The 19,636-nt window shown below is 43.9% G+C and overlaps 1 long non-coding RNA gene across 1 annotated transcript; it reads right to left on the bottom strand.

Annotated features, from left to right (window-relative positions):
• Nucleotides 1-1,539: 1,539 nt before the first annotated feature.
• On the bottom strand, nucleotides 1,540-4,689 carry LOC129533394 (uncharacterized). The gene is made up of 2 exons (XR_008679605.2): nucleotides 4,559-4,689; nucleotides 1,540-2,955 (listed from the first exon to the last, which is right to left on the bottom strand). It is a non-coding gene; the product is annotated as an uncharacterized lncRNA (long non-coding RNA).
• Between the last annotated feature and the right edge of the window lie 14,947 nt (nucleotides 4,690-19,636).

The following is a 19,636-nucleotide window of genomic DNA, read 5'->3' as shown; positions in this document are numbered from 1 at the left end:
TGATACGTACTAAATGCTCAGCAAGATGTGTTAAGAAAATGAATTAACTAATGAGAGGTTGGCAAGTCCAGAGTAGAAAAAGCCCTGGAACCTAGGGACAGGACAGATGGACACTGGAGTCTGAGAAACCAAAAAGCTTTCAGAAGAACCCTGATGGGACACAAGAATGGGCATCAGTTTTCTGAATCTGAGAGCACATGGATTTCTGTTCTCATTAGATCAGAGGTCCCAGAGTTATTAGACTCCATACCTCCTTTTAATAATAAATGGAGACATAGATAATGCAGTAGACCTCAAGTTGTAGAGCCATTCGTTGTGATCCTTGATTCATGACTCACTGTCATTAGTTGGTCTTTGCATGACTCTCTTTTGCTTTTATCTATCAGTCGATCAATCAATCTATCTGCTACCTATTTATCTATCAATCATTTATTTACCTATCAATCATCTATATCTGTAATCTATCAATTGTCTATTTATTATCTATATATCTATCAATCTATTTATCATCTAGCCATTATCCATCGTCAACCTATCTATCTATCTATCTATCTATCTATCTATCTATCTATCTATCTTTCAAATAATATATTGAACACCCATGAGCCTGCCTCCCCACGTGAGAACTGGAACAGTGGTGACACCTATGTTCATTCTCTATCCTGTCCGCTCTGTGACCACTTTCCTGAATTTTGTGTTTATCTTTCCCTTATGGTTTTTTTTTTTTTTTTTTTTTTTTTTTTAACGGAGTCTCACTCTTGTTGCCCAGGCTGGAGTGCAATGACACAATCTCGGCTCACCGTAACCTCCGCCTCCTGGGTTCAAGTGATTCTCTTGCCTCAGCCTCCCAAGTAGCTGGGATTACAGGCACGTGCCACCATACCCAGCTAATTTTGTATTTTTAGTAGAGACGGGGTTTCTCCATGTTGGTCAGTCTGGTCTCGAACTCCTGACCTCAGGTGATCCACCTGCCTCGGCCTCCCAAAGTGCTGGGATTACAGGCATGAGCCACTGCGCCTGACCTATCCTTCCCTTATGTTTAACAATTAATATAATTCCCACATTTTCTAGTGATTAGGAAAAAATAATAATAAATATCACAGCAACATAAGCAAAAACACACCCACACATGCACCTGTATATATCTAAGCAATATGTTGTATCATTTTAGGTAATTTTAAAATTTATAACAAATGCTGTGTTTTTACATTGATAAAACACTTATAAATAATGTCCTGAGCCCTGCCCTTTTCACTCAACATTGCATTATGAGTTCAGGCTTATCCATATTGCTGTGTATAGCATATTACATTCATCTGCACTGCTGTATAAGATTTTGTTCTGTTTGTACCACAATTTATTTATTTTCCTATTTATGAGTGGTTGGGTTTTCTTCTGTCATGAATAACTGCTACACATGCATTTATGAGTTTCTCTGGGGCCTATCTCCTAGGTAAATATATATCTAGGAGCGGAAGGAATTGTGGGGTTGTAGGAGTATCAGTCAGGGTCTAATCAGAAAAAACAGAAACCACTCTATGGATTTTCAGATACTTTTAATTTTGAAATAGTAACAGATTCACGAGAAGTTGCAAAAATAGTACAGAAAAGTACATGTACCTTTCCCCCATTTTCTCCTGATAATAATGTCTTAGATAGCTATAATACAGTATCAAAACCAGGTCACTGGTATTGGCACAATCCACAGACCTTATTCAGATTTCACCAGGGTTACATGCATTTGTTTGAGTATGTACATAGTTCTATGCACACATAAAACTTTATTACACGTAGATTTGTATAACCACCACCACAATCAAGATACAGAACTGCCCCATCACCACAAAGATCCCTCTGGCTGCCCCTTTTTAGGTACACTGATTTCTTTCTCCAACCCCAACCCTGTCTTTAACCCTTGGCAACCACTAATCTGTTCTTCACCTCAATAATTTTGTCATTTCTAGAAGGTTATGTAAGTGGAATCATACAGTATGTAACAATGTGAGACTGGCTTTTTTAGTTGGTAAAATTCTCTTGTGGTCCAACAAAGTTGTTGCATGTATCAATAGTTTTTTCCTTTTTATTGCTGAATAGTATGGTAATCAATAGCTGAGAAGCCTCACAGGAGGCAATGAGGCAACCCATAAATTAATAATAGCAGGAAGCTGTTACTACCCCTCCCCAGGACTAGAGAAACAAAGGGTTAGTGTCACCAGAGCCCAGGGCCAGGGTCACCTGGTAGAAGTTAGAATCATGGCTGGCTTTCCTGTGGGAACTGGACCCATCGGAGAGCTGTGGCCACCACAGGGGATGTTACCTGAGAGGAGTAGGGGAGGGTGCTGGTTGAGAAACACCTTGGCTTCTCCCTTCTTTCCACCTTCCATTCTCTCTCTTTTATTAACTGAGCCCAGCTGGAAGCAAGATGACATGGCTGCCGAGATCCTACTGGAAAACTGAGCACATAAGGGCATAGCAAAAAGTGGATCTGAGGGCAAACAGACTCAGGACCTGCACAGCAGCCTATGTGAGTGTTTGATTTTACAAGATAATGCCACACTTTTTCTAAGTGAGTGTCCTATGTCCTAATGCATACCCTTATAAGCGATATGTAAGAGATCCCATGGATCCGTATGTCTCCAATACTTGGATTGTCTAGCTATTAACATTTTGCCATTTTAGTGGACATAAAAGCTTATCTTATTGGGTCTTGATTTACATTTCACATGAGGTTGAACATCTCCATATGTTTGCTGGCCATGAGCATTTCTTCTTTTATAAAATGCTTTTTCTTTTGTCCATTTCTTTCTGTTTTTTTTCTTCTTTCTTGTTGATTTATAAGACTTCTTTATATATTCTTGGTAATAAACCTTTGCCAGTTGTAAATGTTGCAAATATCTCCTCCAGGTGTGCAGATTGTCTTTCCACTTTAAGTGAATACAAATATTTCATACTACTCTGCAATAAAATTCATAGACAAGATAAATTAAATTTAACAAATCAATATGACACCTTAACTGTAAAATGAAAGGAGAAATGCAAGTTGTTATCATAAAACATAACTTTGGCCGGGCGTGGTGATGCACACTTGTGATCCCAGCACTTTGGGAGGCTGAAGCAGGCGGATCACCCGAGGTCAGGGGTTTGAGACAATCCTGGCCAACATGGTGAAACCCCATCTCTACTAAAAATACAAAAAATTAGCCGGGTATGATGGCAGAGGCCTGTAATCCCAGCTACTCGGGACGCTAAGGCAGGAGAATCACTTGAAACCAGGAGGCAGAGGTTGCAGTGAGCCAAGATCGTGCCACTGCACTTCAGCCTGGGTGACAGAGCAAGACTCCATCTAAAAATAAAAATAAAAATAAAAATAAAACAAAACTTTTCAGTATGTAAATGCTGAGGTATGACTTCTTTAGAAGATATAATGAAATTGTCAGATGTGTATGCCTACTTAGAAGAATAAAGTTTAGATTTAAGAGAATAGATGGAGCAGAAGTCATACCCATCTAGGAAGTACAGACAAAAAAAGATCAGAGGTATGCATTAAGGTAAAGAACAGACCTGACTTATTCATGTATACTAACAGAGGAAGGATAATAAGGTTAACTGAGAAGGGAATGGCATACCAAAAGAAATTACGAAGTGTAGAAGAAGGGAAGATGAGGAGAGGTGTGAGCATTGCAAATGAGTTGGGCCTTGTGTATAAGCGTAGGGTCAAAATCTTGAGCTTTAGTGACACTTGAGGACTTGGAGCCACTCATACTGTCGTGGAGGCCCATAGCAACTCCCCACATGTCCAAGATACACTTGGCCTCTGATTCTTCAAAACACTTGGAGACCATATCCTTTAGGAGGTGATGGGGACCACAAGATGATTGAGGGAAAAAAAAAAGAAAAACTACACTATAAGGGGCATAGAGAATTTATGTGGTAGATATCTGGGGACAGTATCAGTCAGGCTGAAAAAAAACAGGCAACCAAAAGATACATAAATAAGTTAAGAACATAATTTTTCACAATATAGCTTTCTTATTGTGCTACCAAAAATTTAAAAACACGAAACATGGCAATAATATATATTTTAAACAGCCTTCATAAATGAAATAAAATGTCTGTATTTCATGTATCTTTGTGCTAATTTAGTAATATTTAGTTCTCCATCTGAAGTCTCAGAGCTCCCTGCTTACATACTCGCAAAGAGTTATGGCTACAAATGCAGATGGACACAAGTGGGTTGAAAAGGTGATTCCCACACAAGTGGCACTGGTGACATGATTTTGTGAGATGGTGAACAACTCTTGCTCTGGACCAAGCTAAGTCCAAGCATCCCTTGATTTACAGGGTCTTTGCAATTCAATATATCTTAAACGCAAAACAACAACAAAAACAAGCCAGGTGTGGTGGCACCAGCCTGTAGTCCCAGGTGCATGGGAGGCTGAGGTGGGTGGATCTCTTGGGCCCGGGAGTTGGAGGCTGCTGTGAGCTATTATCATGCACTCCAGCCTGGGCAACAGAGACCATCTCTAAACACAGCAAAACAACACAAAACAGCACAGACCCAAACCACTTTGTTGATGTTTGTAAAGGGGAGTTCGTTCCAAGCTCAGATCATCTGTTTATTGGAAAGCCATGCAGGAGGTGAGACAATTCTTCACTGTGCACAACTGTCTCACCCACTGCAGGATGTCGAGCTTCTCCACCCCCTGCCCCACCAACGGCCAGTTAGAACACTTTACTGGAAGCTTACCGAGCGCTACTGGCAGAGACCAGCAGGGGGAAGCCTGGTTCAAGGAATGAAAACTCCTGCACCCCATGCTCCCAAGCCTGGAGGAGCAGCAGCATCAGCTAAAAGGTTCTCAGGACATTGAAGGAGTGAGCTTCACTTCACCACCCACACCCACGCTACCACTATGCAGGTGGGGAAACTGAGTCTCAGAAAAGAGAAGGAATTTGTCATTTGCTTATTATCTACTTTTAGTGGCGCAGCCAGAAAAGGAATCCAATAGGCAGAAGCCCAAAAACCTAGAATGTCATCATCCCTGAGCACTGACAGTTTCATACCCCCAGTTCTCAGCCATTGGACAGATGGAAAGGAGGCAGAGCCCTCTCTGCCCTAAGTCTGGTTGTTGAGCTTAGAAGAGAAGGCAGTGCACAAAAGTCAAAAGAGACAAGTCAGGAGACCTGGTCTGGTTCCAGTCCCAAAAGTAACTGGATGACTACATGATCCCAGCCGAGCAACTTCCATCTCAATTTTCTTTTTGCAATGAAAGTAATACACATGTGATAAAAATCTACCAAACAAAAACTTCAAACTGTGCATAAGGGTGTAAAATGAAGTAAATTAACTATGAATATTTCTTGCATATCTTTCTGGAAATATATATATTAAACTATAAAAATAAAATAATACACAAGCATATACACATATTTTTTGTTGCATCAGTGGGATAACACAATATATTTGATGTGCTTTTATTTGTTTGTTTGTTTGTTTGTTTTGAGACATGGTTTCACTCTTTCACCCAGGCTGGAGTGCAGTAGTGCAAACAGGGGCTCACTGAATCCTCGACCTCCTGGGCTCAAGTGATCCTCCTGGCTCAGCCTCCTGAGTAGCTGAGACTACAGGTTGTGTGCCACCACACCAAACTAATTTTTTTCTTGTAGAGATGGGAATCTCACTATGTTGCCCACTCTGGTCTTGAACTCCTAGGGGCAAGGAATCCACCCGCCTTGGCCCCACAAAATGCTGGGATTACAGGAGTGAGCTACCTTGCCCAGCCATGCTTTGTTTTTAATTTTAAATATCACTCATAGGCCGGGCACGGTGGCTCATGCATGTAATCCCAGCATGTTGGGAGGCCAAGGTGGGCGGATCACTTGAGGTCAGGAGTTGAAGACTAGCCTGGCCAATATAGTGAAACCCCTATCTCCACTAAAAATACAAAAATTAATCTGGGCATGGTAGCTCACACCTGTAATCCTGGCACTTTGGGAGGCCAAGTGGGGGTGGATCACCTGAGTTCAGGAGTTGGAGACCAGCCTGGCCAACATGGTGAAACCCTGTCTCGACTAAAAATACAAAAAATTAGCTGAGCGTGATGGCAGGTGCCTATAATCCCAACTACTCGGGAGGCTGAGGCAGAAGAATCTCTTGAACCAGAGAGGGGGAGGTTGCAGTGAGCTGAGATTGTGCCATTGCACTCCAGCCTGGGCAACAAGAGCAAAACTCCATCTCAAAAAAAAAAAAAAATACAAAAATTAGCTGGGCATGGTGGCAGCCACCTGTAATCCCAACCACTTGGGAGGCTGAGGCAGGAGAATCGCTTGAACCTGGGAGGCGGAGGTTGCAGTGAGCCGAGATCATGCCACTGCACTCCAGCCTGGGCGATAGAGCGAGACTCCATCTCAATCAATCAATCAATCAATATCACTCATAATTTTTCCATAGTAATGAGATATATTTGCCTCCTTCCTTCTGGTGGCTGCATGGTATTTTGTAATACCAATGTAGCAGTTTAATGCTGCACTTACTGATAAGCACACCCTGTACTGTCTCTTGAGGTGTCTTGCACTGACAAAGCACACTACAGAGGACAACTTGGTACATACATCTCTGTACACATGTACAAGGATTTCTGTGGGATGAAGTTCCAGAAGTGGAATTGCTGGGCCAAAGAATGTATGTGTGTCTAAAACACTGACAAATGTTGCCAAAATTTCCTTCAAAATGCATCACTTTTAACTTCCTCTGGCACAAGAGAAGGCCATCTCATCTTCTGGTCAGCATTGGGAAGTACTCATCTTGGGGGCCTTGGTCTTTTCATCCATGAAATAAGAGGCTTCGCTGGGCACAGTAGCTCAGGTCTGTTATTCCAGAACTTTGGGAGGCCGAGGTGGGAGGATTGCTTGAGCCCAGGAGTTTGAGACCAACCTGGGCAATATACTGAGATACTGTCTCTACAAAAAATTTAAAAAAAATTAACTGAGCATGTTGGCATGCACCTGAAGTCCCAGCTACGTGGGAGGCTGAGCTGGGAGGATTGCTTGCACCTCACAGGAGGAGGCTGCACTGAGCCAAGATTGTGCCACTGCAGTCCAGCTTGGGCAACAGAGTGAGACCCTGTCTCAAATAAATAAATAAATAAATAAGAAATAAGAGGGTTAGATTGGATGATGCGGAAGCTTCCTTGCATCTGTAACTTTACATCTGCAACTCTTTCCACTAAGTTGTCCAGCTTGAGGATTAGAATGGGGCCATGAACTTAAGCAGTTCATTTCTTCTCTTCTCCCCTTCCTTCCCTTCCACGGTCTTCTTTCTCCCTGTCTAGTCCTAGGAGACTGGAAAAGGCATGAGGCCACCCTCCTCAGGCCAGGAAACCTGGTTCTAGAGGCAGCCCTGGATCCGAACCAATGTGGGAACCTACCTAAGTCCTTCCCTCCCACCCTATCTGTTTTCCCACCTGGTTTAGCAACTGCCTTCCCTCCTAGGGCTCCAACTTCATAAGATGTTGAGATAACATCTTATGAAGTCTTTTGCCAAAAACATGCCTTTTTCTGCCCCTGGAAGGAATTAGTTTCACTTGTTCTGAAGAAGAGTCTCTGCAGGTACTTGTTACTCCTGCCAAGAGACCTGAGAGGCCCCAAATTCCTCAGCACCCGGATCCCAGATTCGCTTAATCTGACGCTGCTTGCTTCCAAGGGGCGCTGAGATGATGGAGTTACAAGCTGCTTAAAGGCTTACAGGGTGTCAGCTTGAAGGGAGGAGAGAGTGAGTGAGCGTCTGCCTCCACTTGGCTTGGCCTCTCGGATGAAAGAGCTTGGGAGAAGGGAGTGTTTACAGAGATCAATAAAGACACCCTGCAGGGGCCAGCACTCCCATTGGGCTTCTCCAAGAAGATTTAGGATTGACATCATTAAAGCCCCTAGGGAAGACTCTTTCCACCCCAAAGTCTCTTAACACTAGATTCTCAGATCCTGAAAGCACATAGGGCTTGGGAAGAACTATAGGGACTGCTCCACCTTGCACAGCTCTGGAGGTCTTCATTTACATTGATTACAAAGTGAATGGTGCGCCAAAGAGGCACAAAGTGGGCCAGGTCCAGGGGCTCACGCCTGTAATCTCAGCACTTTGGGAGGCTGAGGTGGGCGGATCACCTGACATCAGGAGTTTGAGACCAGCCAACATGGGGAAACCCTGTCTCTACTAAAAATACAAAAATTAGCTGGGTGTGGTGGCACACACTTGTAATCCCAGCTACTCGGGAGCCTGAGGCAGGAGAATTGCTTGAACCTGGGGGGCGGAGGTTGCAGTGAGCTGAGATCTCACCACTTCCCACCAGCCTGGGTGAAAGAGAGAAACTCCATCTCAGAAAAAAAAAAAAAAAAAAAAAAAAGAGGTACAAAGTGGTGCTGGTGACAATATTACAGCAGCTAGCGTGATCATTTAAAAATGTGCAACTAACAAAAACAAAACAAAAACCACCAATGACTTTTTGTTACACTCAAAACAAAATCCCTAAAGCTCTTCATGATTCAACCCTATTTTTCTCTTGAATCTCATATCCTGCAGTAGCTAAGTTCCAGACACATTGACCTTATTTCTGGTCTTCAAATGTACCCAGTGGCCTAGCTGGTTCCTGCCTCAGGGCCTTTGCGCAAGCTGCCTTTAGCTCTTCCCAAGGCTGGCTTCTTCTTGTTAGGAAGTGTTCTCCTAAAACACCACTTTCTCAGGGAGGGAGCCTCTAACCAGTCAGTCTAGAATGGTCAGTTGGTGTCTCCAAGGTTGCTGTGTAAAATGGGAGTGGTAATCCTCATCTTACCTTCCTCCCTGGGCTCTTTGTATTCATTCCCACCTTATAGTTTAAGTTCCATCTGCAGGGAACTTGTGCACCCCCCTTTTCTCTTTTTTTTTTTTTTTTTTTTGAGGCGGAGTCTCATTCATGTTGTGGTCCAGGCTGGAGTGCAGTGGCACCATCTCGGCTCACTGCAACCACTGCCTCCCAGGTTTAAGTCATTCTCCTACCTCAGCTTTTCGAGTAGCTGGGATTACAGGTGCCACCCAACCACCCCCAGCTAATTTTTGCATTTTTAGTAGAGATGGGATTTCAACATGTTGGCCAAGCTGGTCTCAAACTCCTGACCTCAGGTGATCCGCCCACCTTGGCCTCCCAAAGTGCTGGGATTACAGGCCTGAGTCACTGCTCCAGGCCATTGTGCACCTTTTGAATACATTGTTCGTTTCCGTAGCACATTATTTCCAAACCACTTACTTCACTCATGCTTATATCCACAGAACCTGCACCATGCCGAGCACTTCAGAGATGCTCAAAAATATTTGTTGAACACTGAATCAAGTCAGGGCAGTCTGGACACCCTGCAAACTGTAAAGTGCCCTACCTCCATGAAAGCCACCCCAAATAGCAGAGAAACAGAGTGAGTCAGGAGGAACCTCATGTCTCCTAGCTTCATGGGTAGTTCTTAAAAAATAGAGAACTGCCTCATAAATTGTGAGCCCGGTGGCGATAACTCAATGAAACCCCATCATACAACAAAACTGAGGTTCTCCCAAAAGGGAAGATGACATGGCACATGAGCCATTGAGTTGATTAAGAAGTCAGTTCTCACCCCTGCTAGGCCAGTGCACCCCAGTGTCTGCTGAATAGAAAATGAATAGAGGGCCAGGCACTTAACGCCTATAATCCCAGCACTTTAAGAATCCAGGGCGGGCAGATTGCTTGAGCCTAGGAGTTTGAGACCAGCCTGGGCAACCTAGTGAGACCCCATCTCTAAAAAAAAGAATAGCCAAGCTTGGTGGCACACGCCTATTGTCCCAGCTACTCTGGAGGCAGAGGTGGGAGAATTGCTTGAGCCAGGGAGACAGAGGTTGCAGTGAGCTGTGATGGTACCACTGCACTCCAGCCTAAGCGACAGGGAAATCCTGACTCAAAAAAAAGAAAGAAAAAAAAAAGAAAGAAAGAAAAAGAAAATAAAATCTTACATACCTTGGGTGACAATGTATAGAAAAACTTAAGATTTACTGTAAGAGCAGAGGAGATAACCTACTTCCATCTGTCCCTCAGAAGCTGCCACATGCCTGTAATTTCCAGCCATTATCCTTTCATGAGTCCTGGGTGTGCTGTCCACAGAGGAACCCTATGAAAAAGAACTTTAGCAACATCTCATGCCTTAGAAGAGGTTGTTTCTCCAATAAGCCATCTGAAAAAGTAAAGAATGGGGTCCTGAAGGGGAAGGGAGTTCTGGGCGATGGTGGTGTTTGTTATATAGGGGGAAGTTTAGGGGTCTGGGCTCGTGGGTAAGAGAGTGGGAGGGAGGTGTGGTATCCATGCCAGCCTCTGCCAATCTCATTTTGCCCCAGGCCACCCTCAAACTTGAACCACAGAGAACTGTTCAAATGCCAACTAACAAACACAAGCAGCAACAGAGAGCTGTGTGTGCTGGGGATAACCAGTCCCACGGGTTTGGGTGTAGCGGTGGTTTGGGTGTAGCAGGAAGCAATGCTTGGGTTTTGGAACAGATGGCTTTTAGGAAGCTGAGGAAGAGAGAGAGGGCTACCCCCTACCTCCCTGTGCCACCCTGCCCACCACCCCTGCAACCAGGGCTTGTTAGCCACAGGAATACTTGGCATCAGAGGCACCTCCTGGGGGACTAGACCACACAATGTGAGCCACCGTCCTTTCATCTTGCCTGCCTGAAGGGTGGGGTGGGGTGGACCCAGGGGGCTGCCTCTAGTGCTTGGACAGCTGGGATGGGCAGAAAATGAGCAAGTTCAGCAAGACTCTGATATTCTAGCTAACACACTCAGAGCTGTCCACACCCTGCTCCCTGCGGTCAACAACTGAAAATACCTACAAGAAACCCAATGCAACAAATAATGGCACCAGTAGAATGGGACCAGATAGTCCCTGGTTCTGTTGGCAAGGTTTGTTCCATTCATCCTCTGCTGCTTCAGGGATGGAAATGAAGCCCAAGAACGTTGCCGGAGCTTAGTTTGAAGGGTGCTGAATAGGCCTCCAAAGTGCATGTAATTTTGCCTTCCTCTCTCCTTAGTCAAAGCCTATCTGCTTGTAAAGGCTCAGCTAAAGTCCTTTCCGGTCCACAGCAAATTTCTGCCCTCTGAGCTCCGGTGGCTGTTTTCTTCACCTGCGTGTACATAGGCCACCCTGTGTCACCACTGATTATGACATGTCTCCCCAACTCATCCTCAAGCTCCTTGAAGTTGGGGGGATCACGGTGCCTTCTTTTATACCCTGGCACAGTGCTGAGCACACAGTAGGAGGCCCTGATCCAAGTCTGGAGCTGGATGGAAACTAAGTCACTGTAATTGTTCACTCCCTTCTTGTTATAGATGAAGAATCCAAGACCCAGAGAGCACCAGGGGCTTGCACAAGGGAGAGCTCACCAGGGCTGGAGGTATTTGTTGAACAAAGATTGAAGGATAATGGCATTCCAGTGTGGTATGTCCACACTGGCAGGCATGGACACAGGAATTTCAATTGATGAGCCTGATATGTCCTTAAACTTTCAGATAATTTGCTTTTTAAGAAATCAGCTGGCTAAGTGCGGTGGCTCATGCCTGTAATCCGAGCACTTTGGGGAGGTTGAGGCGGGTGGATCACCTGAGTTTGGGAGTTCGAGACCAGCCTGACCAACATGGAGAAACCCCTTCTCTACTAAAAATACAAAATTAGCCGGGCGTGGTGGTGCTTGCCTGTAATCCCAGCTACTCAGAAGGCTGAGGCAGGAGAATCGCTTGAACCCAGGAGGCAGAGGTTGCAGTGAGCCGAATGGTGCCATTGCACTCCAGCCTGGGCAACAAGAGTGAAACTCCATCTCAAAAAAAAAAAAAAAAAAAAAAAAAAGAGAGAGAAAGAAATCAAATCCTGTTTTAGCTGTTGGGGGTATTGTGATTAAAGTAATTATATAGCACATCTTTTCTTAAAAGTGAATGATCAGTCAGGATTCTCTGGTTGTGAGCATCAGAAATTGACTTCAAGTCATTTAGCAGAAAAAATAATTACTGAAAGGATGTGGGGTTGCTTGCAAAATGGAAGGAAGAATTGAGACACCAGGCTTGGAAATGGCTAGAAGCTGGGCAACTCTGGAGATCCAGGTAGAGGAACCGCTCAATAGAGTCAACAAAGACACAGGAGGGATCAACTTCAGTCATCTTGTCCCTTTGTACCTTTGTAAGGTTCAAAGTCCTTAGATAGAAAGGCCCAGCTTGGGTCATGGACCCACCTCTTGACCAGAACTGGCAACATACCTTGACTGACAATTCTGCCAAGATCACAGGCACTGGGAAGACAGGCAGTTCATCAAAAGGAAATCAAGGTGCTATTACCAGAGTCGGGGGAAGGTGGGGAACAATACACACCTGCTGGTCCCACACTTTAGTTTATTGGTTTAGAACAGGGATTAAAAAATTGCAGCCTATTGCCTATTTTTACAAATTTTTGCAAAAGTTTTATTGGAATACTGCTACATCCATTTGGTTGCTTTCACACTACAATGGCAGAGTTGAGAAGCTACGACAGAGACTATGGTGGGCAAAGCCTTTAGGAACAGAGAGTAAATATCTAATATTTTAGGGAAAAGTTTGCTGACCCCTGGTTTAGAATGCTGTGCCACCTCCATTAGTCCCCCATGGCCTGATCTTGAATAAGTCTCTTTATTCATTTTTTAATTTTAATTTTATTCACATCCATGCATGCCTAGATGGGGTCTTTATTCAGAAGATTTTATTTACTCATTTGTAAAATGGTGAGTTTGAGCTGTGCATTCTTCCCAGCTTTCCAGCTAACTTAATTTAGCCCAGTTGCTCTATAATTAAGCTAGTACAAGTAGTTTTTTATAAAATAGTCTTTATACCCATTAGGATAGCTATTATTGGGTGGCAGGAAAGAAAATAACAAGTATTAACAAGGATGTGAAAACATTGGACCCTCTGTGCATTGTTAATAGGAATGTAAAATGATGCAGCCACTATGAAAAACAGCATGGCAGTTCCTCAAAAATTTTAACATGGAATTACCATATGATCCTGCAATTCCACTTCTGGGTGCATACACATCTGAAAGAGATATTCGTACACTCGTGTTCATAGGATCACTATTTACAATAGCCAAAATGTGGAAGCAACCTGTCTCTATTGGCAGGTGAATGGATAAATGAAATGTGTTACACATATACAGTGGAATATTATTCTGCTTTAAAAAGGAAGAAAATTCTGACACATGCTACCATGTGGATGGACCTTGAAGACATTAGGCTAAGTGAAAGAAGTCAGTCACAAAAACACAAATACTGTATGACTCCACTTCTATGAGGTGCCTAGAGAAGTTGAATTCACAGATATAGAAAGAAGAATGGTGGTTACCAGGGGCTAGGAAGAGGGGGCAAAAGAGAGTTGCTTAATGGGTATAGAGTTTCAGTTCTGCAAAGCAACAAAGTTCTAGACATCTGTTTTACAACAACTATTGAACCGAAATAATTTTTAATTGTGGCAAAATATACAAAAACTGCTATGTATATTTTACCACAATTTAAAAAATTTTTTAAATCTTTTTTTTAAGAGATGAAGTCTTGCTCTGTTGCCCAGGCTAGAGTCCAGTGGCTATTCACAGGCATGATCATAACATACTACATTCTTGAACTTCTGGGCTCAAGCAATCCTCCTGCCTCAGCCTCCCAAGTAGCTGGAACTACAGGCATGCACCCCTTTGTCTAGCCTGGAAAAGCCTTTGAAGCTATTATATTAATTATCAAATTACGGAAGCTCCATGAGGTCAGGGAGTTTTGTCTGTTTGTGCACTGCTGCATTTCCAGCCCCTAGACTGGTGCCTGGCAATGGAGTAGGTGCTCATTACATTTAAGTAGTAAGTGAATCCTGGCCATTTTGCAGTGATGTTTCACAACTCTTGTAAGTGTGACGGTGACATCGTACCCACTGTTTGAAGGTCAAGCCAAACCCCAGAGATACCTTATGGGATTTGCCTGTTCCCCTATTTCCTGCCACCAGCTGAAGTGCCCCAGCTCATGCCAGGGCAGAGGAGCCAACAATGCATAGGCTGTGACAACTGAGAACCAATCAACATCAGACCTCACCGGCATTCTTATAGATAACAAATAAATAGCCATGTCATAAAACACTCTTAGTTAATGATATAATTTGGCTGTGTGTCCCCACCCAAATCTCATGTCAAATTGTAATCCCCAGTGTTGAAAGAGGGGCCTGGTGGGAAATGATTGAATCGTGGTGCCAGCCTTTGCCCTTGCTGTTCTTGTGATAGAGATCTGGTTGTTTGAAAGTGTGCAGCACCTACCCCTTTGCCCTCTCTCTCTCCTGCTAGCCATGTGAATATGTGTCTGCTTCTCCTCTGCCTTCTGTCATGATTGTAAGTTTCCTGAGGCCTCCCCAGAAGCAGAAGCCTGTACAACCCATAGAACTGTGAGCCAATTAAATCTTCTTTCTTTATAAATTACCCAGTCTCAGGTATGTCTTTATAGCAGTGTGAAAATGGACTAATACAGTTAATTTGCTCTGTCAGACATAAACACATCAAATGAGATCTGAAATTGAGACAAAAACTAACAAACAAACAAACAAACAAAAAACTATGTTCAAGAGAAAAAATTCTTTTTTTTTTTTTTCTGAGACAGAGTCTCACTCTGTTGGCCAGGCTGGAGGGCAGTGGCCTGATCTCTGCTCACTGCAAACTCCGTCTCCCAGGTTCAAGCAATTCTCCTGTCTCAGCCTCCTGAGTAGCTGGGATTACAGGCATGTGCTACCACACCCGGCTAATTTTTTGCATTTTTAGTAGAGATGGGGTTTCATCGTGTTGGCCAGACTGGTCTCGAACTCCTGACCTCAAGTGATCTGCCCGCCCAAAGTGCTGGGATTACAGGCATGAGCCACTACACCCAGTCACAATACTTCTTATTTCTGCTATGATAACTCTGTTTTGTCCATTTCCTTCTCTTTTACAAGACACTCAAATCTGGGGTGAGGGGAGCTGTGATTTTCCTTTGTCCTTTTTTCTGCATTCTTGCATAATAGTGGGAGCTCCTCAAATGACAGTATTTTAGAGCTAGAAGAGCTCTTTTTTCAAACTTTCACTCTGGGAAGTTTCAAACAAAGGCAAAGGTAGACAAGATGGCATAAGGAATCCACATGCCCAGCTCCTAGCTTCAGCAGTGATCGATTCACATCAAATTTTGTTTCATCTTTGCTCATCCCCCTCCAATCCTTTTTATTCTTCTAATTCAGAAACACAAGTAGACCTCCTATCTTTTTTTAAAAAAAAGTTAATGTAAACTTTTTAATTGAAGAAAAATACGCATACAGAAAAATGCACAAATCATAAGTGTACAACTCAATGAATTTTCACAAACTGAGCACATCAGTGTAACACACACCCAGTTTAAGAAACACAACATAACCAGCTCTTCAGAACTCCTCTCAGGTCTCCTGGAAGGGCTCTTACTAATTAATTTCTGGTCCAATATTTTCATTTTGCAGTGGAGAAAACTAAGGCCCAATGGGGAAAATAACTGTCCCAAGAGGACAAAGTTCAAGGCCCTACTGCTACTTTAGAAGCAGACCTGGAAGTGCAATGACTCCCCCACAGAACATACCCTTCTGAAAGGCACTTGAAGTCAAGGTACGAGCTAGCCCTCACTTGCTGGGATGGTTCCTCCAACCTGGCCATTCCCAAGGTTCTGTATGGACCTCGCCCTTGAGCACACACTCCTGAGATGCCTCACATGATTGTGCTAGAAGGGCCCTTAGAGATCTGATCATCTTATGGTTTAAAAAAAAACAGAAAAAGAAAAAAACCCATAAAACATTATTCTTAAAATTCCCTAAATTAGTAGTTTGCTATTGCAAAAAAATGCTAAAAATAGGGAAACATACTAAGTAAATGTGGAGTATTCCCTTGGCTGGATTTGACTTAGTCAAGGGTACAAGTGGCTACATGGTAGATGGGCTTTACCTGTGTGTATGTGTGTAGGAGTGTGTGTGTATTTTTTTTTTTTTAAACAGCTGGAAGACAGAGCTGTTTCATTTCCTATTCTCATCCTTGGCTTTCTCTCATAGTCACTATTTTGCTGCCAAAGGCTGCAGGAAAAGGAAACAGGAAAGGGGTAGGGTGATTGCCCCTGGTTATGTACCACAAGAGCCCAACCTTCTTGTTAACTTTCGGTGTGGTGCCTTGGTGTGTGATAGAAACACAGAGCAACAAGTGTATTCTCAGAAGGTTAGAGGGGGATGCAACCTTGGTGTTCAACCAAGCAATCCTTTGTGTGGATGAAGATGGGGAAAACCAAGGCAGCTATGGAATTTCCTGGATCTCTCCCACAAGAGCTCAGATTAAACCCAAGTGTCCTTTCCCCCAGTGCTGTGCTCTTTGTACCATCCTCCCCTAGACTACTTGAGTTCCAGGTTAATCCCAATTTTTCCACTTATATCTGTTGTTCCTTAAACATAGCTGTGTGTTTGCTTTGTTATAGGTGCCAATTTGGAGTTTTTGAAATGGGCTCATTGTGGCAATAACTTAGAGAACCTGCCCTTGAGGAGCTAAGTCTGGCTAAGACAATCATGACTAGTAAGCATGTGCAGTAGTCAGAATTTGTTGGGTTGCAAGTGACAGAAACTGAAGTCAAATTAACTTAAGCACAAAGGGAATTCATTGGCTCATGTAATCAACAACTTTCAACTCCCAGCATGGCTGGATCAAGGGTCCTATCATTTCCGTCTCTTAGCTCTGTTCTCTCTACATGTTTGCCTGTCTCCTGCTGCTTCTGAGCTCCTCCACATGGATGAGTGTGATGAGCTGAATAATGGCCCCCAAAGATGTCCATGTCCTAATCCCCAACCTGTGAATATGTTACCTTATGAGGCAAAAGTGATTCTGCATATGTGACCAAGTTAAGTATGAAATGAGATGATAAAATTATCTATGGGTGGGCCCAATGTAATCACCAGGGTCCTTACAAGAGGGGGGCAGAGGGTCAGAATAGAAGGAGATGTGATGATAGAAGCAGATGTGAGGGCTGGGCGCAGTGGCTCACACTTGTAATCCCAGCACTTTGGGAGGCTGAGGCAGGCGGATCACCTGAGGTCAGGAGTTTGAGGCCAGCCTGGCCAACATGGCAAAGCCCTTTCTCTACTAAAAATATGAAAAATTAGCCAGGCGAGGTGGCAGGTGCCTGAAATCCAGTTACTAGGGAGGCTGAGGCAGGAGAATCGCTTGAACCCAGGAAGCAGAGGTTGCAGTGAGCCAAGATTTTGCCACTGCACTCTAGCCTGGGCAACAAGAGCGACATGCCATCTCAAAAAAAAAAAAAAAAAAAAAAAAAAAGAAGCAGAGGTGAGAAAGAGAGAGGGAGAGAGATGGAGTGGAGACAGAAGCCATGAGCTGAAGATTGTAGGGAGCCTAGAAGCTGAAAAAAAATCAAGAAAATAGATTCTCCCCTAGAGCTTCCAGAAGGAACATAACCCTGCCAACACCTCTTTTTTTTTTTTTTTTTAGGACTTCTACTTCCAGAACTATAAGACAATATATGTATGTTGTTTAAATCCACTGAATTTGTGGTCACTCAATACTGCAGCAATAGGAAACTAATAGAAGGGCCTTACCGCTCCAGGTTTACATCTTCTCATTTACTAATTTAGTAGTGCGTGGGGGTGGAGGATGTTTCTTTCTCTCTGAGTCCCCACAGGATTCCCAGAGAAAGATTCTCTTTGGCCACAGCCGGTTCAAGGAACTGTCTCTTGTGGTACAGATCACTGGTGCCAAAATGGGAGGAAGAGAGCCAGCCCAGCCCAGGTTACATACCTGCAGTGGTGGTTTGGGTGGAGACAATGCGATTGATGGGCCCCTCAGAATCAGTTGGAATGAGGAGGAGAAGGCCTGCTGGACAAATGGAAACAGCCCATATGCCCCGCAGTGGCAATATTCCAAGAGCAATGTAAGGAGCTGAAACCAAGGGCTGCATTAGGAGGTGCTGATGGCAGGAGAGAGGTGTACAAACCAGAGGAGAAGTTGGCAGAATCGCCTGAAAGTTCTAGGTCCTTCAGAACCATGTGAGAATTTCTATTGCGACATTGCAGAGTTGTCAGTGTGCATACTGCTGGAGAAGACTTGATGGGGTGTGCGTGTGTGTGCATGTGTGGGTGGGTGTGCACAGGAGGTAGCAGAGTGCAGTGGTGAAGCTCAGGAATTATATTTTTATTTTTAGAGACAGAGTCTTACTCTGTTGCCCAGGCTGGAATGCAGTGGCTTTTCACGGGTAGTCATAGCTCACTATAGTCTTGAGCTCCTGGGGTCAAGGGATCCTCTCGCCTTAGCATTCTGCGTAGCTGGGACTACAGGTGCGCACCATCATGCCTGGCTCATCAGTAGTTTAGAACATGAAAAATCTGGCTTCTGTATTTCAATTCTGCCACTTACTAGCTGAGCAATCTTGGGTAAGGTTCTTCGTCTCACCTAAGACTCAGACTCCTCATCTGTAAAATGGGGCCAATTGAAAACACTATGTCATGGGACCGTTGTGAAAATTAAATGAGATCAGGCTGTAAAGTGTCTAGCATGGTGTCTAGAACACAGTAAAGACCTCATTAATGGTAGCTATCATTATGATTATTTTGATTAAGGAGAAAAATCTCATAAAAGATTTTTGAGGGTGTGATTTGCTTTGTGTGCTCCTGGAAGGCAGAGCCAAGGTCAAAAGGTGGAAGTCATAGTTCAACATAAAGAAAAAGCTTTCTCTAGAGCTATTTGAAGACAGAACTTCAAATTCTGTCTTCTGAGTGGTGAGCATCCAACCCTGGAGGTTCTCAGTAGAGGTGGAGGGCCACTTAGAGGGGAAGACATGGAGAGAACAGACATTAAATTGGAGATTGGAGTGATTACCTTTGCAGTTTCCTTCTGGCTCTGAGAATCTGGTTTTCTTCCCTCGGTGGGAGACTTCCGCATATAAGTTGGGCAGCTGTGATTTCAGTCACTCTCCAGGCTCTATCAAGTCCACACGCATTTGGGTTCTGACATGCCCTGCCTGGGATATCTTCCAGGTTTTAAGCTTCCAGCCCCAGAGCATGACTCTGTCCCTAACTTGTTCTACCGGAGCTTAGAGAGCAGAGGAGGCATTGGTTTGTGCTCAGTAACCACCTCAGGAATCCCATCTCAGAGAAAGGCTTGGGAAAACAGCCTCTCCAGGTCCTGGCATCCCGTTAGATTGCTGCAAACAACAGCAGTTAGCATTTCTTGACCACTTTCTAAATGTGCGGCACTGTGCGAAGCTCTGGTACCAGCTAGAATTCAGTTCAACTGCATGGCAGAAGAGCCAAATCACCTTCACTTACACGGAAGGTTTGCTTTTCTTGTGTATAAGAGAAGTTTGGATGTAAGTAGTTGTGATTTGCTGTGATGATTTCATGCAATTATCAGAGACCCAACTCCTTTTATGCAGTTCTCTTTAGAGCAGCAGTTACCCAAAGGGTCTCTGGTCAGGTAAGCTTGAGACACATTACATACTATAACCCCCTTTTAGAGATTCACAAATTGGCGCTGATGTGCTCTGGACCCTACTTTGTTGCCCTGGAGTGATTTACTGA

The sequence above is a fragment of the Gorilla gorilla genome, chromosome 4 (assembly GCF_029281585.2).
Source record: "Gorilla gorilla gorilla isolate KB3781 chromosome 4, NHGRI_mGorGor1-v2.1_pri, whole genome shotgun sequence".
NCBI lineage: Eukaryota > Metazoa > Chordata > Mammalia > Primates > Hominidae > Gorilla > Gorilla gorilla.
Note: the sequence above shows the minus strand (reverse complement) of the source record. Positions and strands in the feature narration are given on the sequence as shown.